General features: G+C 45.6%; 1 protein-coding gene across 6 annotated transcripts in view; it reads left to right on the top strand.

The window, feature by feature from the left end:
* The first annotated feature begins 5,045 nt into the window (after nt 1-5,045).
* Nucleotides 5,046-24,223, top strand: part of LOC111249179 (nuclear receptor subfamily 2 group C member 2-like) — a 121,993-nt gene continuing 102,815 nt past the window's right edge. For 4 of the 6 annotated variants that reach the window (XM_086988322.1, XM_022802717.2, XM_022802718.2 and 1 more), the window contains exon 1: nt 5,046-6,209. The gene's annotated coding sequence lies outside the window, so the exon portion shown is untranslated. The remainder of the gene's footprint in view (nt 6,210-24,223) is intronic. The other 2 variants (XM_086988321.1, XM_086988323.1) reach the window with 2 other exon arrangements.

The raw sequence follows: 24,223 nt of genomic DNA on the forward strand, positions 1-24,223 counted from the left end.
GATCAACTGCTAAATGCGTCTGTGTAACTCTGCAAAAATGCACACTTGAAGCTTTGAACTAGTGTGCTCTGATCACAGTCACCATGACGTCACCATCAATAGATCGCTCCGCGAAAATGCACTCCAGCGCTAGTCGCATTGCGCACTGTCGTATTGTAGGTAAATGGGCCTGACCGGTGCCATATATTCCTTATTATTATTATTATCTAATAGCAGTCATACAAATACTAATGATGATGATGATGACGACATAACCCGTATCTTGTATAATAGTTCACAAGCTATGCAAAGCGGCCGCCGTCATCAAGAGCGTCGCGCCTCGATAAAAACATCGTCTTTCAGCGAAATATAAAACAAACATATATATTTGCCCCGTGCTATATCTACTGGACGCGGCATTGATCGATCGATAGATGCTACACCGCGTTCAATATCACCGCAAATCGTGATAGTAGATACGTCTAAAATCGTCTACTATTGTAGTCACCTTTTACGGAAAGCCGCAAAGCGTAGGTGCAGAGGACGCTCGACGCAGGAATACTGCTGTGTATTATAAAATTAAGAGATAATGTTCACTTTAAGAACAGCAGCAGCGGCGGCAGTGGCGGCGGTCACAACGGCAACGAGTCTGTAAAAGCTTCGTTGACAGCGAGGCAATCGCTAAGCAAAAAATACGGCGTCTTCACACACGCACCTTCACACATATATATATATATATATATATATATATATATGTATAGTTTGTCATTGGCGGGGTATTGTTGCTGAGAAATTTAACCAGAATGTATTCAACTGCTACTAAATGTAAATTCGATCCGAAATCTGAAGGCGATCAGGCAGCGTAGCGGACGCTCAGCCGTTCAACTAACGTCTGACTGTTGAGCGGCTGACTGCCTGGACGCCTGGCCGATCGTTTCAACAGCAGCGACCGGAGCACAACCAGTAGTAGCCAATAGTAGCGACAACAGATTATTAATTTCATAGGAGATGCTGCCGCGGCCGCCGCCGCCGCCGTCGCGGTGCTGTTATGCAGAAGACCGATCCGAAGCAACGTGAATACGAGTCGGACGGTTCGTTCGTCACTCACCTTGGCTTCGCTCTGCACTACCCAGAACCGCCCAGCCAGCCAGCCAGCCAGCCGCCCACCACCCACCCACCCAGCGGCTACGCCATTGACTTTCTAAATATTTTAGATGAAATTTGCTGCCTGTGTTATTACCAGCACTACTGAAAGAGAACATTTCTTCAAATAATATTATTCTATTAATGAAATTATAGGAGCTAAACATGATTAATATTAGTATCGCCATTGTGACTGTTCTATAGAATAATGGTGCTTGTCAACATTGCGATTACTGAAGTTTTCCTAATGGAATATAACGAATGGAAAATTCAGTCCCCTTCAATTATGTTGTTTTCGTAATTGCTTGTTAGGTTTGGTAGGATAGAATAGTATAGTTTTAAGGGCAATGCGTGACGACAAATTTAGCCACGAAAACTTAGACATGTTACGGCTGCTCGGTGTTTTTGTTGAGTAGGTCGAACAAGATAGTTGAATAGATAGCTAGCGCATGTAGTCCTTTAGCGGGTAGATCGCGTAGATATGAAAGACGCCGCTCAAGTCCAATATAAATTTTCGTGGCCGCGAGCAGATCTGACTGGCAAATCGACCATATGTATTTACCCTCGTTAGGTAGACTATAACAGTGGCTAGAAACACGAACAGAATGTATACACGAGGACGCCATTGTCTTGTTTACGTTGATATACAAATCAGCTAGGCTGTAATGGCAACCTACTAATCAATTTTCCTATTACTGTGTTTGCATAGCTGTCGCTAGCGTATGTGCTCATTCATGAAACCTAGGCGCGACGCAGGCTCCATGGCAAACGCCACGTGATGAATAGTTTTGTTTTTCCTAAAGGAAGTATAACTTGACCCTGCATAGCTTCCATACTCAGAAATTCTGTCTATTTACGCAAATTTAAGCTCTGAATTCGTAGCCAGTAGATCGGAGCATCGTTTTAGTTGTTCCGTTTGCCGGCAAAAACGCGTGCCGGCCTATTCTGGTCGGTCGGTCCAACCTTATCGCACGTCTTTGAAAAGCAGGTTTAAACCCTTCTAGCTAGCCTAGGTTCGTTACAATGAGATCTATCCACATAATGTTTCGTAGTTAGTCGGCGAGTGCGACTTTAACGTCAAACATACGGCGCGGTGAAAAAGCTACGACAAAACGGCGATTTCTCATCACAGATTTCTAGCTCTTCGTAATGTGAAACGTAGAACTATTTCCACTAAAGGACGACAATAAGCTTAGGTAAGAAAACTCGCTCACGTACACAAGCGGAAACCCAGTGGAAACAAAAGGGTTTCCAAGGCGACGAAAAGCTGTGCGTACACAGTGTCTAAATTTAATCGTCACAGTTCTTCATTGAAGCCAAGCTCTGAAGAAATTGATCCCACTCTGGATAGAACTCGTTAGATCCGAAAACTAGCTATCTCCATCTGGCATTAGGCCGTCAAAAAACAGAAGCTTTCTAACAAGTTCTCCATGCCCCGTGCATCCATAAGTTTTTCAGTCTAGCAGAAAGCAGCAGCTGGTTAAGAGGGTCTCTTTGTGCAGATTCGTAGATTGATAGACTGGAGAAATTCAGAAATAACACGTTCTCCAATTGTGCTTTAGTTACCTCGTCGAGAAGCTGTCACACACATACAATGAGAATTGTATAAAATGTTCGAGAGAAAACCATCGGCCTGTAGCTTCGGGAGGATATTCTTCTATACTAAATTGGAGGCTACATTAAAACCCAACAATATGGCACACGCAGATCGTCGCAGCTTATTAGGTACGTTTGATGGCAGTCGAAAATGTTCCGCACGCTGACATCGTAGAGCAGTTGGACTGTATGACGGGGACACGCGCTCGTTTTGGCGACGCCGCATCCTGTCGTTGATATGGCAAACGCGTGCTTGTCCTTGATCCGACCTTGTCGTCTCGTTTAACTGTAGATCGTTTAAAGCGAAAATGACGTCCTGTACAGAAGAAAACTACGTTATCCCTTCCTGCGGAAGTAGTTCCGTTACAGGCTGCTGAGATCATGGGAAAATGTCTTAGGACCGAATTGCTAGATCCGAACACCGAAACGGAGCGCTCATGTAATACCGTTTATATGGACAGTGAGAATAAATTTCCCTTCTTGTCGGTACTGTTGTTTGAAGCTGTCATTATGAGCTCTACGTGTTCCGGCACAGAGTTTCCAGAAAGGCTACGCAGAGATCGGGCTAACTTCGACTATTTTGTTCCGCTGTGCTCTCTGCAATCTCAGCTTAGCAAGAGGACCCGGAGACTCTCCTACCAGCCTGGATGATCGAGCATTGATTAATTTTGTGTTGACGGTAAGTTCCGCCAATGGTTCGACAAGCAGATCGGTCGTTTAACCAAAGACCCAGGTGAAATGACGAACCCGATTTTTTAAAGAAGAGCTAAGTTAAGGTAGACAAACGGGCGTGAATGTACCGATTCGTTTCATCCATACGTACTCCGGTTTACACACGTTCAGCGGTCTGCATCGGCACGGGAAGTTTATGGCTCCACTAAGGGTACAATAAAGTGCACCTTTCCCGACACGATAGGAAACAGCTTGGCCGGTTCGGCGCAATTCTTAAATGCCGACAAATCGATACCGTAGTGTTTACATGAAATAACAGCAGATTAACGACTCCGCACGTGGCGAAATGCTCGTCACGGAAAACATGAGCCGTTCCGTTGATGAAAACTAGCCATTGATAGCGTTTTATTGATCGTAGAGCGAACTTCTTTGTCGCCAGCTGAACGAAATGATTAGTGGTATTTTTGACAGTGTATGTACCTTCTTACGTACGAGATTGTTCTGTATCGTATAGCAAATCAAAGCTTTTTAACGTTCGCCAGATAACATCGTTTTTCCCTTTAAGGTACAAAAATGAGCTTTACGCATGCAAACTTCTCGGGGAGCACTAGTTGTCTTACTGACCATCGCGGGTATCCATAAAATTGTCGTCGTGTTCCTGCTGGAAGTAAATTCTTGGTCTGACTTCAAATACTAGGCCTCTATCTATTCACTCGTGCTATCTATAGATCCGCCTTAGCACACTCCGACCAAAGGCCCTTTGCAGTAGACAATCAAATAGGTTTGCCATTCTGGGTCAGATCCAGTCAGCAAAAACATGGTGCAAACCAGTATAGTTATGATTATTTGGGTCCTCCTACAGTGGTAGTACGTTTATAGGCCTGCATGCCACAATAAAATTCGATAGTCTGCGCTACAGCTTCTGATATTCAAGACCCAATCCAGGCTTCAGCTATTTAAATGACATAAAAATTGATATAATAGCAAACATGTAAAAGTGTGGGGTTTGATCAAAGCAACGCAACGAGTTAGTTACCGAATAAGTAATGATGTACGTCAGTATGGATTAGCTTGCCATCCCAAATTGGCGGGAAGCTTTAATCATCTTTGTCAGCGGTTCTTTCCGATGCCCATAGAGACATTTCGTCGTCCTTACTATTTCACCGCTCTGATGCATTCTTCTGTGGCTTACAACGTCTTAATATACATTTTGAACTAGCTACTGAATTTTGCCACCAAGTTATCATCGGCCATTGCATGCTATTGCTCGCGGTTCTCGTTCCATCTCGCCCGTTTTGTCGGTGACATGATCTGACGTACCTGCGCGCTGCCTCTTTTAGCGCGCTCTCGGGCCTGCTCGATCCATCACAAATACACGCTGAGCTAGACACACAGACGGTGCATTGGGCCCCCTTTGTCTGGCTGTATTCCTGTCTAGGCGTGTATCATGATATGAGATTACTGCTGCGCTATAGATGCGTCAAGCGGTAACAGCAATTCGCGCGCCAACGCCGTACGGCGGCGGTAATATTTGCCCATAATCAATAAATGATGGCCAGTGGCGCCGGAAAGGGCCAGTGGCGAGTAACAACGTCAGTCCCTTTCCTACAGCCACGCGCTTCGGGCAGCGTCTCGCTCTGCACAGAGCGGTGTGTCTTCTCAGGCGCAGACTGGCCATCCGCGCACCCTATCCGTCCGTACCTGTTTCCACCCGTTGTGTTGTATTGTTTCAATCGCCGCTCTGTTTGATTACCGTGTTACATTGTAGTCATTCAGCGGACCCGCCGAACTGACCGTCCCTCAGTGACCGAGTCTCAACAGTAAGCTAAAAACCCGTGCAGTACGGACGTTTACGTTGACGCGTACGGCATACGCGGATATGCATTATAATAGTGATTAGTGGCGACGGGATAGACGCAAACGATTAAAGAGCGTAGGGGATTTGACACGACCGTTCAACGAAAGTTAAACGTGCCTAGCAATTGGATTTAGCCCGCTGACGACGAAGCAGACACTTTTTGCTTTGTAAAATTGATCTTAGTAGACGAACATAACAATACTATATAGCATGCGGAATTTCTAACAACGATGCCAGCTTAATAGGATAAGGGAAATTGACAAACATCGAGTAGCCAACCAGCGGGACTCGCCTGGCAGAGTGCTCCCGCACGACGCTCAAATTGTGCTCAAGTGAACCCTTCGGGATTTGTCGCTCGCGCAGCTGTGCGCGGAGTAGTCGTAGACTGCATCGGAGTGCGTGCTCTTATCATTGTCACTACGATTCTGAATAGTACGTAATCGCCAGAGGAAGACGACGGGTTTTGTACAGATTAATATTACCGTTACTGCCACTATTACGATTATTGTTGTTGTTGTTGTTGTTGTTGTTATTGTTGTTGTTGTTGTTGTTGTTATTGTTGTTGTTATTGTTCTTGTTGTCGTCGTCATCGTCGTCGCTGCTGTTGTGGTGCTCAGTGAGAACGAACTGTGTGTCTGTCTTCACGAACTCTGGATTACCTACTTTTTTGGCGTCTACGACCCGCTATATGTCCCACTACAGCCAGAGTTACACCTGAAGTTATCGTTCTACGTCGCAGTATTTGCTTTCAAGATCGTCGATGTGTCGCACGTTTAGAAATTTATATGATAGATATTCTGTTGGCGAAATGTCCAGTCATGTGACATCGTTTGTTTGAGGACAATTTCCTACTAAGGTCAGAGTTTTCCTCTGGAAAGGATATACTACAACAGTATAGTCGGGCTTCTATCGACCTATTGGATAGCATGCAACAGAGCTGCACACCTTAACAGGAAAAAAGGTAGGTACTGTCTGCGAATGGCAAATGGGTCTAAGGTCCGACTACGTTACAGTTTATTCTCTTGTTAAGCTGAACATCGAAAGGTGGCGTGATTTTCAATGTTACCACCACCTGTAGTATTAGCCTGTTAGTTCTTTCAGTTTATTCGAATAGCGGTGCTACCTTGAGAGCACACAGACTGAGATGTCTATGTCTACAGCCAGAATGCAAACAGAAAAAAAAAAACCGAATCTGATTAGCTTTGGTGAAAATACAGAACTTAAGTTACTTTATTGTTCGTTGTTGCTTCTGCTATACTTGATCACGGTTTTGTTGCCGATTTTGTTTCCGATGTTGACGCTGCTGTATTAAAATCTAATGCGTCCCTGGCTAGTGCAACGCAGAAACTTAAATGATAGTAGCCACGACGGCGGTGAAACAACGACAACCGCAACAACAAGCGTCACCGCATCTTTACATAACCATACCCCCAATTGCTAGCACCGATAATATATTAGCAGCAGAAGCCTTTCTCCTCCCAATTATTCGTGTCGTACTCGTCATCCTGTCGTGGCCGGCGACCATCAATCCGACGCTTGTCGTGAGTGCTCTGTTTCTTCTTATCCTACGATAACTCTCCCGTCTCCCAAGCGGCCCTGTTCCACCCGCACTAGCTGACTGATTTTGTGTCTGTCTGCCCAGCTGCTTTCTTTGCGGTGCTCACCATCGAAGCTGTGCGATCTATGGCTGCCACCGACGTCACGGGCTTGCCGGTGGCCTTAGCTGAGTCTGTCTTACGGATTTATTTTTAGTCGACGTCGACCACAACGACTTCTGTTTCGAGATCATACATAAGTTTGTTCGGATCGAATTGGCTGGCGTTAGCTAGCAATATCTGGTCGAATCTTCATTGCCTGAACGAAGACGCAGGGGGCGGGGGTGGAGTGAGTGGGTGTAGGAGGAAAAAAGTTGTGCTAGCCAACAGCGCAACGGCACAACTCTATCCAATTGTTCTTGAATCATTCTTCAATTTGTTTGTGATTCACCCCATTCTCGAGGTATTGTTTATGTCGGAATCTGTCTAAGATCGTGCTGACATGGGTAGTGCTGTCGTCCGAGGCTTCGCTCTTCCCCTAGTTCTTCCTCGTTACTTTTGGTCGCTGTTGAGGCTGACGCTCGATTCTTGTTTCGTGACCATTGTCGTTGCTACTGTTGCTATTGCTGAATCTATCTATCTCCGTCTGATTTTGACGAACGGACTGATCTGCTACTATCCCCGCCTTCACGTCTGCTTCTGCTGCCGTAGCCACAACTAAGGTTGCGCATAGACGGCAAAGATCAGAGTTCTCTCGACTAGTTCATTCGATTCGCTGGCAGGCACAGCAGTAACACACGCCGGTAGCTGTAGTGGTGATGGCGGCCGTAAAAATGGACGTCCTCGCCGTCTTCATCGGTCGCCAATCGTCATAGTTGTAGTCTAAGTTCGTGTCCCGAAGTCCCCAAGTCTCCACTCGTCCTCTCACGCAAATGCTTTTACTCCCACAAACCACTGTGCCACTATTGGCGGACAGCCATCCAAGCGGTTGTAATGCTGGCTACGGCGCCTGCCGTTGTTGTAGCGCAGCATCAGTACCGGCAGCGATCGCAGTAGTCGCGGTAATGTAACAGCATCATTAGCACTGTTTGACGCGGCGGTGGCTATCGCAGTAACATGGCGTTCGCCGGCTTAACGTTTGGTCGTTACTCTGCCCGTCATTCGTTCTGAGCGGGAACGCACAACCAGCAGCGTGTTCCTCTGATTGCGAGACCGTCAGCGAGATGCACTCATGCGCGAAAAGTTGACTTCGACGCACGCGATGTTTTTCTGCCGTTGTCTACATTGCCTCCGCCGCCCACCACTGCCGCCTCAAACGTCTGCAGACGCTTGAGCGCAAACAACGGCAGCATCAGCGTCGCCTTGAGCCGCGTGCTGTGTAGCCAGGTTCCGGCCAGATAGGCCGAAGCCAGTGGTAACCGCTCAGGTACCCCATTCACCGATTCCTTTTTACCACTATAGTACGACTGCTTTTGACAACACTGCAAGTCATCCCAGCAACTCAACTCGGCCGCTGGTATCTTCCAAATCAGTTTCTGCCTTCCTTACTGCCAGTGCCCCCTCTATCTTTACCGTCGCTCCTATGGCTGCTAGGAGCTTTCTCTATTGACTTCTTTTTGCTACTAGCTCTGGTGCCCATCGCTTTCTGTCGCTGTTAAAAGCGTTTACGTAAAGCGTGCTTCTTACATCGGTGTCCGTTCATTGTTCATTCAATTGTTCGCGCCTGTTTTCAGTCTGTCGGTCTAAAGCGCACACACAACAGCTCATGCTTCACGGTATCCGGCTAGGAATAATAAATGCTAGTGACAAAAGAAGAGAATGTACACTACAAGGAAATGTACAGTATATATATATATATATATATATATATAGGAATTGTGGGCGGGGGCACACACCTGCGATGGCGGCTGTAGCCGAACTTTGTCACAGTTGTTGCCTGTGGGAGTATGAACCAGCAAGAATGAAGACAACGTTGCAAATGGCAGATTCATGACTGAACGTATCTCTGAAGTGTCGAAAGCGCTACCGGTGCGGGAATGTACAATGGACAGGAAGGGCACAAGGCAAGCAGGAATTTTAGGGTGAACAGATCTATTGATTTACCGAGTTATTGCGAGACGGCACAGTGCAATAGGGCCTAGCACTATACGAATCTACGAAACTAGATTGGTACCACAGTAGGGACTCGACTCGACAGCGGATTTATCTTAGCGGCGTCGGCAAATAGATATGGCTGAGCAGCTTGGGCCATTAATCAATCTACTTTCCTAGTGAGGTAGTCGCTTATAAGCAGCAAAAGCCTCATTTAAACCACGTCTTACAATAAACATTTGAGGATAATTAGCACTATACAATGTATGTGTTTTGAACGTACATGGCCATACATCCTTGTTTCATTCATGCCCACCGACAGGTAAACCGTTGACTCGATTATAACTGAATATGAGGCTATTCGACAGCTGGAATTTTATTCAGAGCTCAGTTCCAACGAATATTACAACAACTTGTACTTGCTACCTTAACAGTATTAATATGTTGTTTCATATTGGGCCTACATTAATCTGTTATAGCTTCAAACTATGTCCTCGCATCTCCACGTTGACCTACCTCCTACAAAGCCCTCATAAAGCAGTATTTCTGTATGTGACCATTTGACAATGGTTCCTCTCTTGACCCCCCTTCCTGACAGCGATGTTCGCGTAACGATAAAGGGATCGTAGCGGATGACAGAAGCGGCGACATGTAAAACAGCATGTACAATGTACTGCAATAATAATCGTTGCCAACACAGCATCAACAGCAGATGCGGCTGAGGAACTCTCAAGATCACGGATGCGTGCAGCGCCAATGTTTTTTTGAAGATGTGTCTATGTGTATATATATATGTGTGTGTCGAACAATTGCAGTGGCGCCACCACTAGCACCAGCAGCAGTAGTATGTTTTTAATATTTGTGCCGTCTGCGGCGATAGAAGAGGTTCTAAGGGCATGATGGTTTGGTCCATTCGACCACCGTATTTGTGAATCCATTTTAATGAGATGTGTTGCAGGCTGAGCCGGAGTCGATGCTAAACAGCATCGCCGTGACGAGACGCGACCAGAACGGCGGCGGGTGGAGGCGTTGGTGCGGCTGACCGCAAGCGGCGATCGGTGCGAGCGAACATATAGACCAATGCAACGGTTCGGCGGGCTTAGATTTAGTTAGATCTGGGCAGTAGATTGGGTAGCAGACGCTTGGGCAGCTTCATCGTATCGCCACGCTCGCCGTTGCAACGCCTGGGCAGCGAGCGCTGCTGCTCCGGGTCGATTCACACTACCATAGTAGCGATGGATCTCATCATGGATGTTGCTCGTCTACTATGCTCGGTGTGGAGTTTGTATGTTTGCACTTTTTTTGCCTGACCGCAAAGGAGTAGTTGTTTTGACTGGGCGTCGCGACGATAGTGGCAATCACAACAGCGCCAACGTCGTCGTTGTCAATGAAGGGCTGGCCGCCCAACCAATGACTCGGTCATGTTATGGACACCACTGATATTTACCCCCGTGGCTTTCCTATCCCCCGACGTCGATGTCGTCGTTGACTTTTGAGCGCACGCAACAATCGTGGTCAAAGTGTGCTGATGTTATGCCGTCGGCAACTACGATGGGCAGATCTGTTGCTGCTGCTTCTGCCGGGAACACTATTTGTTGCATCGGTTCTAGCGTCTGCCTCTTCTTTTCGCTCGTTTTTTTCTGCTCTGGCTTGCTGTGGTGCGGCTTTTCGCAATGACTTCACTGAAGCTGACCCGAACTAACCCTAGCGCCACCTACGTGGTCAGCGCCGCCATGGCCGTTGTGGCTCACCGTTTGACTGGCCGGCATGAACCGTAACGGGAACCACGTCATTTGTTTGTCTGTCTGTCTGTCGCTCGACAAACCCATGCACGTCGGCTGACCGGACTCTGCCTCACTGAGACGGCGGCGTCTACGGAAGAACGCTGTAAAAAGTGATTTTATGTCCTATGGGTCTTGTTGATGTGGCCCCAGTTGGCATCGAGCTTCTGTCCGAATTTGATTTTTGACAAAAAGCCAAATGAACCTCTGCTGGTAATACTTCTCCGAAAGCTCCGATATTTCAAACCGCGTAACTCGTTTGTGGAGAGGTGCCGATCGAGTTCTGATTAGTCCGTGGTAGAAGTGAAGCGTAACTCGTGCACACGGGGCCCAGTTGATTAACAGCTGTTCTGGCTCGGTGTAAATGCAATGTACTAATGATTTTAATAAACAATGGTCGCATAAGATACAATATTTCTGTTTTCGAAGACAAGCAGCTTCTATGACATTTTCACCATGACATAAAAATAGTTGTGGGATGCCCAGTTCTGAATAGCGAACAAAAATTACCGTTTGCACTGGCATTTATTTTAGCTTTAATCGCTCTCGCAACACGGCCGGAGTGATAGTTGCGCGAAGATGCGCGGCAATCGGATCGCTCCATAGGTGCCAATGAAAGTTCCTCTTGTTAGTTTTTATAGACAACAATGTTTTTGGTTAAAAAATAGGATTAGAAAATAGGAAAAGATAGGACGAAATCTGTACATCTATCGATGAAATGAATCGTTTCTAATTATCAACGCAGTTTGCCGAAGCTCGTAGCGTTTCAATTTTTCATAACCATAGAATCAAGGTTCTCAGATAATACGGCCTGATATTGATTTCGATATGTACGCTTGAACATGATCGTTTTTGCTTAATACATGTTGAATGTGTCGCAGTTATTTCTATCGTGTCCTCTGTCTTCCATTAGATTTGCAAGCGTTTCGAAACAGTTAATTTTTTTTTTTCATTCACACTTGTTTTTATAGTATATGTCGATGGCGGGACCCGGGCTAGCAATTTCTGGGCTTTTCGAGCCGAAGACTTACCCATCGATCTGCATCGTAACACGTTCGAGTGGTACAGAACAACGTCGTAGGAACTGACAGCATGCACGACTTACTGTTTTTCTTTCGGCAGGAGCGGAACTTGTAACAGCTGAAATAATTAACAATCATAACTGATGAGTAACACATAGTCGTTGTGCAAGCACTGTCGACAGCGGCACCTACAACGAAAAATACCCTGAAGCTTTTTCGATCTTCGATTGAATCGCTTCTCACGAAGCTGAAGAATGACAAAGGGTTGGCTAGACACGGCAGGCGGCTAGGAAGCCAATAAAAGTAGGCAACGCCCGAACATCTCAAAAGGGCCAGGATTATCGTTAAATTTTGTACAAAATTAATTAGATAAACCAGATGTATGTTAGCCGAAGGTTTCCGCCATCGAGACAAAGCGTTTCTTATACAACTGAAACACAAATAGGTACAACAAGATATAGAAATAGAAGATGCTGCTGCCATCATTGTTATGGTTATTGTCATTGTTGCTGCTGTTGTTATAATTATTATTGTCAATTCGCCGAATTTACCCACTGTTGCGTGGCGCGACTCGGTCAGATGAAGAATACGATGAAGATTCACTCTACCGAAGTACTAGTTCGACGATTCAATTTCCTTTAACCAGTTTTTGGTATCAGCTATTGAATAGTTAGAACGCGGCATCGTTTCCAAGCTATCATTGTATAGCGAAGATATAATAGTTACCCATTTTACAGTTGTGTCTTGAAAAGAGTATATATTCCAGGAACTGAGTTGTCGAATGAAAGCGATAAGTTTAACAGAGCGAACCCTAGGCTATGCTTCTGAACTAGGTAATACAAGACGCCGGAGGTGTATCACGAGCTAAAGAAGACGGAGCACGAAACGGACACGAGAAAACGCTAACGTAGTCCAAATAGCAGAACAAGGCTCCCCGAACGTTTTGGCGTAAACGAAATACCTTCTCGACATTGAACTCGCTCGGTGATGGCGTACTGATAGGACGCTGGAGCAATCAAAATAGTTTTGTTAGCAACATATTATAGGTTACCCTCATTTGTGTTTGCCTATTTTGACAAAGCATTTGCAAGACTTTCACCAAGCAGATTGCGTCCTACTAATGACATGTACCACCTCCCTTGATTGTGATCACTTCGCTCGTGACGGAACGCCTTTTCTTTTCCATGCTTCGTGATGATTTTTTCAGCTCGCTATCACTATTAGCTGCTAGTACAATCATTATTTGTAGAATACTAGTCTGGACGGGGAAATCATGAATCGATTGAATTGGACCGGCTTGATGTGTTATATACAACACCATCATAGACAGCGAGCGCCTATGGCAAACTAGAATAGTGCAGAGTCTCCGCCACTCGGCTGACTGCGACACGACGCCGTTTGGCGTTCGTCTTCTTCACGGTTTCAATCCACTCCCCTATCGGACTTGCAGTGCAACTGCACAAGTAGACATAGCAGTAGGCATAGATAATACTTGTACCAATAATAAGAAAAAAAGATAGATATATATATATATATATTTGTATGACTCGCTGATTTGTCAACGCCAACCAGATCTGCAACACCTGCAGGAGGAATTAAAAGTAGCTGCCATAGCAGCGTCCGGTGAGGAAAAGGTTTGCCACTATAATTACGATTTGCATTTCCTTTGAATCGATTCTCCGCTTGTAAAGGTTAGCCGCATTAGCCAACGGAACAAAAGAGCCGTTGTGGTGACGCTGAAGACGACAGCGTTTTCCCGATCGTCGTACACTGGCGGCGTAATCGGGACTGAGCCCGGGTTAATTTAAAATAGAGCTGCCATACAATGTGTTTATGGCTCGCTGAGGACGATCGATCGTCGCTACGTGGCTATTATATTGCTAGCTGCCTCATGGTCTCCGGATCGATGATAATCCTCGTACGAAAAAACCTGCCGAATTTCGGACGGGCGTACAAACTGGCGACGGATAAATTCAGTGGAGCAGTGCGAAAAAGAACCGCCTTCATGTGGATAGAATGAGTAAGAACAGGTACAGCCGCGCAAGTTGTAGAAGCATCGCGCTGATGCTACGGTAAAGGTCTTCTATTTCGAAGCTGTTCGATACATATATATATATATATGTATGTATAGTGTTAATGATGGACAGAAACTAGCTGGCGAAGAAATATCATACACGAGCGGCGTAAAATAGCCAGAGCGTGTCAAAGCCTCTTCTACGGTTGTTAGAAGGAAATGGAAAAGTCGGCATAATTTTTCGACCCTACCGAGGAAGAGGATAATTAAATAAGTGACTTCGTCGAACAGTCTGGTTAAGTTGGTACACCTTGTAATGGAACGATCATATACAACGGCCGCTGCGTTAACGAATCATACAGAGAAAAAACGATCAAGCGAGATAAACTATTTAATTTTCTCTTACTTAGCAGAATGTCCCTGTACAAGAACTTTTAACTTATGTACTCTCCGTTTTTAGCCGTATACTTTGACCAGGAGCTGACCAGCTTTGGACTGAAAGGGCAATGAACATAAAGCAAAATAAACGCTTGTGGACTTGGTCAACCCTTTGGCATACATTTTAGAATTAAAAGACGCCAGGCAGTAGTTGCTCTCGGTACCATTCCCTAAAAATGATCGAATAAGAGAGAAATTTTTTGTCACCGCGATGAGGTGAACACGTTCCAGTCGAAACGGCGGCACTAGCTGTGTCCTTCGATATATAAAATTGGATTGTTTCTGTTAGTGTTTTTATTAGCGGATTTTTTATCCTTGAAAAGTACGCGGAGACATCTATTCGCGTGCAATAATAATGGATGTAAAAAGTTGACTGTTCAGCGGGCGGACCTGGGCTAGTGGTCATTTTCTGATAATGCGGCGTGCACATCGAATAGACAAGATGGTACTTTAGCGACAAATGCCAAAACTACTTTTAGCATTTTGGCAGAAAAAGACTAGATCAGTTACGATAACAGCTATATATCGACGACTATTTATAATAACAGCGTGCGCGGCCTTTATAGAAATAGGCATTTCCTATATGGATGCCTATATGGATATGCTTCAAAGGCCTCGTTCACTCTCGACCACGAGATCTGAGAGGAAGCATCGCAAGCGCCAAAAACCTATTCGCTGAATTTACGATAGACGAAACTATTGGTTTATTTGTCCGTCTGCGAACCCCATTGTTTGTCCAGTTTTGAACTAGTTGAAAATTATGTCCGATGAATCATCGGATGCGTCAACGAGCTTCGCTCGATGCCATGGCAAACAGTCGTATTCGTAATAGTTTCATGTGACGAAAAACAGAGCTCCCGTCACCGCAGAGTATCGCATGATGCTTATCAGAAAAACTAAGTAACTAATTAATCAAGTGACAGCCTGTTTTTACGATCCTCTTTGCGCCTGCCAGCCGGCCTGTCGGCCTGTCTGTCTGTCTGTCTGTCTGTCTGTCTGTCTGCTAGCAGACCAATTCTGAGTATCGATTTGTGACTTTTTCTACCACTTGGTTCTGTGCCCTGTTCTGTGTTAATTCGAGCGGGCTCACCTTGTCCGTTCGTGCAGGGAGGCAACACTTGAACATGCACGGAAAGCTGAAATGTTCTATTCCTGATTTCGGTTTGTTCCGTATGTAGTCATCTACTGACTTCAGCGTGTTAACCGGTGGATGATAAAATGATTCAGCCAAAACGATTAAGACGCAGTTGCTGTAGATAATTGTTATATATTTATGATGTTACTTCTTTTTGTGCGGCGCACCTTTCTTCATCGGCTGCTTTTAGCTTCAGCCGCTCTGCAAGACGCACCCCCCTGCACACAACACGTGATTATTTAACTGATCGTTAAATGCGAAAAGTTGATATGAAAAGTTTAACTTGTTCAAGTTAACAGTTTTAGAAACTTGTATACCTATAATTGGTCGGCTTGTTTCCGGAAGGTTTCAACGGTGCTTCCTTTTGAGCAAACAGCTTTAGTTGGCTACATTTCTGTACTGCTAGTGGCCTGTTTTTGGCTTTGTCTAGAATTCAACTACTGAAATCAAGCAGTATGTGGTACGTTTTATATTGTCCTATATAATCATCATAGCCATCGTCAACAACAGCGACATCACTACCGATGTTATCCCTGTTAGTATCAGTCTAGACCTGCGACACGTCAGTATAGCGATCGACTATGTTTACTTAGGTACACAATGCAACAATAATACTACGTACCGTTTTTTTTTTTCGAAGTCAATCAAAATCAAGGTGCTATGGGCTTATTGGCTACTGCGTTCATTGAGGTGAGCTCGTACAATAGAACGTTGAGATGTTTCTTCACAAGTGCACGCGAATCAGCTGATTGGGCGTCGTTTGCGTTACTATTTTGTTTCTTAGTGATCGAATTATCCGTAATGGCATATTTCTCTAGAGTTATGGGCCAGCTTTTCAGTCATGAAATCAAACGATTTAGTGTTAATTTGGCAGGTAACAATCTGTCACAAAGACAAAAAAACAGTGATAGAAAAAAGACAGATCGTTCCTTCTTTTTGACCCTTCGCTGCATAAAATACTCCGATTTTCAGTAGAATATAGCGCATATGTACATCGCAGCGATTGTATAGTAGTTTCGTCTCGTACTCAGGCGAATCAAACAGACCTGGCATGCATAACTTCGACTCTTGTACGGCCACAAGCTGCCAGCCCCGTGTCGTTCTCCCTTTTCCGTCTCAGTTGTTTCCGGAGTTTGCGTACGTAGTACATACACCACGATGCTCTACTTAGGTCCCCTGTTGACACTATTCTCACTTGGGACGTGGGAGAAGCGCGCCAAAGAGAGGGGGGAGGTAGGTCGCGCTATGCTATAGACACGGGCCAACGAACATCATCAAGAAGCAGCTTCATTCGTCGTCACGGCGTCAGCGGCACACGGGTGGCAGCCGGCCGCGCGTACGACACGCACGCGTGTACAGCCTGCCAGGCACGTTGCTCGGACTGGTAGGGCAGAGTAAGTAGGCTATACACGAACCGTTTGTGTTGACCACTATTGCCACGGCAAAAAAGTATGTTGGTGTATGTGCGCGGAGACGGTTGCGAACCGGACAACATGCTACAAGGACCCAACAGCTTCAGTAGCAAGAAACCGTCTCCCCCTATACAATGTCTTAATGAAACATACTTTCCCTGATGGCATTCCGCCATTAGCAAAGAGTGTACATTGATATACAGTTAATCTACGATATCGGTACTGGCATCATCATAGTAACCAATGGCATAATTATGACCAGCAACAGAATCGGCTGTGCCTTATGAGGCCAAGTTAGCCCATGCGGGGTTGCAGTATCCCATTGCAGCGCCGCTGAAGTCTGGCTGGCCTATGCTAACAACAGTCAACAGTATGCTACCGACTGCTTCTAACTGATGCCTGCGATGCCGCCACAAACACCAGTTGCTTTTGCAATGGCAACACACAATGCGGACGCCTATGGGATCTATGCTGTTCAGAGCATGGCATTTCTAGCGATAGCGTCAGTATGACTAGGGGTATAACTCTCGGTATACAAATATCGTACGCTGATCAGTACGGCCAAGGCTGCTGCGTAAGCTGGGTGTCGGTACCTCCTAGCCTTCCCGAACTAGCGTTGTGGCGACAGCGGGGAAACTCGGTTCGAAGCGAGACCGACTGACCCGCATCTCAAAAGCAATAGCCACTCGTCGCGTGGCCCCTCTTCAGATGTTATCCAGCGACAGCAATGATAAAAGCAAAAAGCGAGATAGACTAGAGGCAAAATGACGGGCGAAGCGCCGATCTTAAATTACCATCTGTACTCTATGTTTCCTCCGCTGTTTGGTTTCGTGTTGAAAGCGGAAAAGCAGGTAGAAGATAGAGAAAGGACAGGGTTAAACAACAAACTGACAGAAAGATATGTCCCACTTTCCGAGGCTGCTGTTCGTAAAGTTAGACACATTTTGAAATAAGTTACTTGATAACCTGTTTGTGTTTAGCGTTCCAGCACGTCGAATACCAGATACTTGTATTGTAATAGTAATATAACACGAGAACGTGATTTCAAGTTCGAATTAATGGACATCGAAATGGTTTTCGTTGACGACCAGAGCAGTGTAGGAGCGTTTACTGGTTTTAGCATTCTCGAGTTAGCAACCAAGTTGGAGCAGGACACAAAGCACGGATGACAAAGTTAGTTACTGACGTCTTTTGATTTGGCCTTTCCGCTTTAATAATGTATGACAGCTTCCATGTCACCATGCGTACCCTGTCGAATGTTCATTCAGACGTACGTTTTCCATCTATGCTTATCCTCATCATCGCCCACCGACGTAATTTCTCATCGGACTTATCCGTGTCCCTACCAGCAATCACTAGTCGTGCTAGTATTGGTATTCGAAGGTGACTAACCGGCTTAGTCCAGACAGTCTACAGTCGCAATGGGCCCTAATGCGCTTGTGATGATACCTGTTTTCGAAGACAAGCATACTAATGACCGACGTAGAAATGTTTAGTACCACACTAGAACAAATCCCTAATTTGCAGTGGGCTTGCATGACCGTCATTGCTACTGTGGCAAACGTTTTTCTGTCTAGCTCAATTAAGCGTTCCCTATCTTGATGCAATGCTGCACAATTCAATGCCTTGAATAATATTTTCCATCTTGCAACACAACATCTTACCTCCCAAAAAGCTCATGCTGCCACCAAACACGGCCATAGTCGTTCACCTACATCGTCGATTCCATGCCTTGTTTACGCTACAGTATCCTTCAAATGCCGTGTATCTTCTGCTTGTGCCAATGGCTGTCAGGCTCAGGTTCATCTCTGATGACGACGTCCCCCCGTCCCCCCCCCTGATAAATCTGTTGACTATTAGTCTGTGCATTTTCGTTTGCCCCGTTACACGTTGTCCCTGACCATCGTCAAATCTGAATTTGTTTTGCCGATGATATAATAAGCAATAGCAATGTTTGTAGTAGGAGACGCATCGGCAGCGGCAGCAGTAGCAACGATAGTCTGGGTCGTCGTAGCCGTAAGTCGCCGGGTTGGTTCTGTTATCTATTGTAGTGATGGCACGTGTACGATTACGTCGCGTTCGGAGGAAGAACAGAAGACCCTTTCACTTTCTCTGGGTTCAGAGGTCATTTCAAGGCATTTTCCGTCTAAGACAGCAACAACAACAACGGCTGACGGCGCTTTTCGGTATTCCTGAATCGAGAGGGTGAGTGGGGACGGGCCATACCAGAATTGAACAGAGCACCGTCAGATTATGATAGTGTGAATGTGTGTTATTTCTTCTATCTGTCTGCGGAACTATCCGTTGGCTGGGATCTGCTGGGTGTTTGGTCAGAGCGAAGCTACCAGAGACCGCTGCTGCTAGGGCTGGTCCCACCAAGCGAATCGACACTTGTTGCAACGTTTGCTGTGTGGAGCTCTGTTCGTCTGCTCCGGCTCGAGCAGAAGAGGAGCGATGGAGCCAAGAGCCTGCTCTTTGACCTCTGACCCGACCGTTTCGCCATCGGATGCGGTTGATCTTTGATTTTCTCGCCATCCGCAGAGCACCATCGCCGGATGTGCTTCTAAGGTAGCTGTTATTATATTATTACAATGACCTTTACTGCCACGATTACGTGTTTATGTACATTCTGTCAGACCGATGCTGCTGATTTTGCTGACGCGCCGCTTTACTTCGGTAGCATCGTTTCGGCTGGCAAGCGAACAAATAGGCTGCACGAAAGGAGACTGGTCCGTACGCCGTAACGGTTCAAAGCATACACACCAGCATATAAACACTGCTCAACACATGCCATACATGCACACATACAAAAACTGATCAAGACGTTACTGACGCCCGCTGACCGAAAGACGACCGCCTTTCTGTTGCTACTGGTGCAGTTGCAAGCGACCGTGGGAATCTGTGTCTCGTTGCGTACACGAGACGAGCTCAGTCAGTTGTAGGGTAGCAATTGCAATATCCGATCTGAAACCCCTGTTGAATGTGCTGTACCAGTTGTGAACGATGCGGTTGAACCGTAATTATCGATTGATTCCCTGCAAACGAGTCGATGCGGTTTTGCGTGCGAGTCACGTAGAACACACGGCAAACTAGAAAAAAATCACATCGAACGTTAAGGCAATCTGTCCTAACGTACCTACAGTTACCGTTGCCACTATGAGGTAACACGTAGTGCCTCAACAACAAAAACATGATACAATACATACGCCGCCGGAAGCTGATAAGCTTTCGGACGGAGGCGTGGTTATTCATAACATTGTTCGGAAACATCAAAGTATTAGCTAAGTGAGTTACATTGGTTGTGATAGTATCTGTAATGGTAGCCGTCTGTATGTGGCGTGACGACGGTGTCAACTCTCGGCAAAGGAAGGCCGTGAAGGAGAAGCGGCGGTCGTTCGTGGAAACGCGAAGTATCTGCGCGACCAAAATGAAACAACGTCTCTTAAACACGTCGTGCTAAAATACACACAGATACACGGATGTATGAATATAGACCAAATCACGCACCCACACATGAAGGAATACTCAAACGGATGCACAATACCGCGGCAACCATGGCCCCCTTCGCCACCGCCGCTACTACTTTTATTCTAATAACCGCGACCGTCATCAGGCCGGCAGCACGGCGATCAGCCGCGCCCGCGCTGCCGCATTAACTAGCGAAGATTCCTACCCACATATTTATATTCTACCTTAGCGTCTAGATACACTGGGCTTCGATTAACAAAGATCGGAAGGATCGCCAGTTGTTATCGTACAGCATCGCTTACGAATACAGGTCTACCACAATCGGTGCGACGGGACTGATCGTATCCGATTATCTACCAAAACACAGATTCACTTCGAGAGGCTACGATCACCCGTAAAATGATCACGACCATTACCGATCGTCAACAGCAGCAGCGGCAGTAGCATGACGCGCGAATCCGCAGCGAACATCGCGCAGTAGTGTGTATCTGGACAACCCCCTATTGTTATGAAGACGGCAAGCTTAACAGTAGTTACTGACGTGGTAATAAATGATGCTCAATGCTCATTGCTACTGAGTCGCTTATGTGTTGAAGTGTGCGTGTGGCAACGCGCGCGGGCGTCGCTCTTTGTCCCAGCCATTCAAAGCAAAAAGAACCTACGAAAGAAAAATATAGCATTTAATAAACTAGTCATGGTAAATAGCAAGCTAAAACGTTACGAATGGGAGCAATTGCGGGAACAGAGGAAGTTGTGCGATCTTAAGACTTTAGAGCAATGTTTTGTTATCTGTGGTGGCAGACTCTCCCCCGTTACACGCCAGCCATATACATTCGAAGAGTAATTGTCCTAATATAAACAAGCATACTAACCCCACACGAAGTCACTCGACACTCTCCGACCCAGCTGATGGCAGCTGGCAATTGCCATTGCTGGAAGCAATCGTCACCTCTTGCGGTCAGCTGTAGAAAGTTTACATATCGCCATGATATAGTAGGTGGAATAGGATTGAATCAATGGAATTCGGTCGTGCAAGATCACTGAGAATTTCGAGTACGTTCTTTAGAAGTAGGCTTCCTTATGTTTTTGTCAACTGAGATGTCGCCAATACAAAAAGATTGATCCCCTCGACAGAATCAGGCATCTGTCCAATATCGATAGATGGGTTGACAACGAGTGGCCGTTGTATGTCTCATGTAGGCTTATCGCTTTGTGTCGCTCTCCTGTTTGGTGCTAACGGCACGTAACAACTATGTTTTCCCTTTATTACCGTTGTTTTCCTCACGCCTACCCATGACATGATAAATATATCAATTTTACTCTTATCTTCTATAAGAATAGCTGATCGCATGTCTCCGTGTTTCTAAAAAAACCGTGATATATTTCGAATTTCTATACCGAAGGCTTATTCAGACATCATTTACCAAGGTTACTTTTCTATCTCACTTCGGCAATTTATCAGCATCGCATCTTATTTCGCGCATAGCCGCCGCCCGTAAACTGCATTCTATAGTAGAGGTCTCAACGTGTTTGTTTCTTTTGTGCTGTAGAACTATGTTGCGCATGTCAGAGATTGCGCCGTTGACTCTTGTCTAGCCTACCCTCTAATAACATCGCCTATGAGAAAAACAGTAGGCATATGCTAAATGTGCTCCTCTATTAGTACAAAAGCTACACTTCCATTTTGCCCAGTTAGTCGACCTGACCCGCATTAAACCTCTGCGTTGCCCGTAACAATGATAAGGTGGAATGAGCAGACACCGGCGTCAAGCAACCCAACGACAAATGTGTGCTTGAACATTGTTCAACAGATGATTGAATAGATTCCGATGTTACAAAATGAAGTTCAAATCGCGACCAGTGATATCCGACTTCGCTTAGCATGCGAACTAATATATGATAATATACGTGTGTAGATGAAGCTATGCCAATGGTTGTTTTGAAGATACGGTCTTCACTTCACGCAAGTCGATTGCGGCTGGATCCACTGCTCGAAGTACAAACACTTGGTAATACAGCTGAGAGATAGAGGCTTCTCGTTCGATTCCTGCCATCTGGAGCAAATACCTGATTTGAACGAACCCGACTTAGAACCGTGTACCATCTTGCAACCTCGAATGTGGGGCAACGTAGCTTGCCTATACGTATTACGACGATTGAAAAATAAAGGGGCAAAAAAACGTTAGCGAAACCGATTTCTAATTGACATTATATGTGACTTGTTGCTTTCAGATCTTCGGGCTGCCGAATATCCACCGATATGCATATATGTGCACGTATCAATAGATATCTAGCGTTCAACATAGCTGAAAGCAACAAATTTCTAGACGAAGAAGCAATGTAGTGCTAGGTTCACACAGCCATAAAAATCTACTATACATTTTAATAATCAGCTATCATCTTAAGAAGCCGATAAATTGTCGACGCTGTTTCCACACGAGTAGATCACTCACGGACAGGGACATATTGACAAATGAACCCTCGTCCCACACAATTGCACACGCAAGTACGCAAACAAACTCATACGGATCGCTGTTGTCAAGGCGTTACCACCTGCTGCAGTAACAAAAAAAAACCACTGCGTTTATACAAAGATAGCAAAGCAGCGCGGAACGAATGGCAGAACTCGAGCTTGGTGTTTCATTGTTCTGTGTGCGACACGGGCGCGTCAACGCTATACTATATAATAATAATAATAAAACTGACTGTCTTAATATGTGATTCTCGTCGGAACAGCCGTGAGTTCGGTACTACGAATTACTCCAAAGCGGCCTTTTGTACCGAGCTTTTTGAAACTATTACGTAGAATAGTTGCTAAGCGAACTATTTAGACCACGATAAATGAGCCGGGTTTGATGTTCTATTGAAAAGTAGAACAAAAATATATCAGAAGCCGTTTTGCGTTGAAAATGTGAGTCCTGGTAGCTAGGTCGCAGCAGCTGCGTCAGTTACTCCAGATTAAAATCACTCTGTATTAAGTTTTTTTTTTTTTTTTTTATTCATGCAAGTGACAACGTACGATCGTTCGTATTTAGAAATAACACATACGAAAACATGTACCTAGGCCATTTTAACGTCAGCTTGCATATGTTTACCTCAATGAATCTCTGATATTTGAAAAGCGGATACAATGAATTCGGCGTTATAGTTTCTGCGAGCGTAACATTGAATATGACTCTCATGATCGTTTTTTGTTCTATACCTGTCCCGTAGCCGAGTATCCACCGAATGGAAACGAGTTTTGCTCAGACGACGGAACGGTACCAACATGCACGTAATATCTAATAACATAAGAAGTTTCATATGAAAATGTTCGAGACACTGCTTCACGACAGAGGCTTCAGTGCGTAAACGCTGTTCCAACAACTAGCGCCGCCGTAGATCTGCTGTAGATGCTCCACTATTCTTGGGGATCTAGTTTTCTGTCCCGTTCGCGCTCTGCCTCCCGTCCATCTTTGCATATTCGACGCACCTCTGTATTCAGTTTGGCCTCGGATACTTCTCCGACTGCTGGCCGTTCGGGTGCGCGGCCAGTCAGCCAGGACAAGGCAAGGAACTTTCCGTCTTCGGTTTTTCGATGTCGCTCGATCTTTGGGTGGCGATCTCTCATGTCGGTCATCCGGATCTGGCGGTATTTACCTATGTCGCGGCCGGACGATCCAATGAGTGTTTCTGCGGATATTTTTAATCTGGCGTCGGCTGACGGTCGTTAGCTGCTGACTGGTGACTCTGCCTTGCCTGCCTGTTTATCTGCTTAACACGAATCTACTCACCGTCAACTACTACCGCTGCCGGGCTGGGCAGGCCGTAACAATCTGCGCTCGTGGACGGCTACCGTACGCACTGCATGCTGACAATGAGAGCGAGACTTTTCGTTTGATGTCAGCCTTCGCCACCGTTTGTCATGGAGCTACTACATGTGCAGCATTATTTAACGACAGCAGCAGCAGAAGTAGAAACAACAATAGCAGCAACAACAGCAACAACAGGACGAACGGGGAAATTTTCGTACAGCACTAAATTACCAAATACCGATTTAGGCCGCTTTTTGGACGATGGACGACGAATTTTTGTTGCTG

This window comes from Varroa destructor, unplaced genomic scaffold (assembly GCF_002443255.2).
Source record: "Varroa destructor unplaced genomic scaffold, Vdes_3.0 BEIS01000004.1, whole genome shotgun sequence".
NCBI classification, from domain to species: Eukaryota; Metazoa; Arthropoda; class Arachnida; order Mesostigmata; family Varroidae; genus Varroa; species Varroa destructor.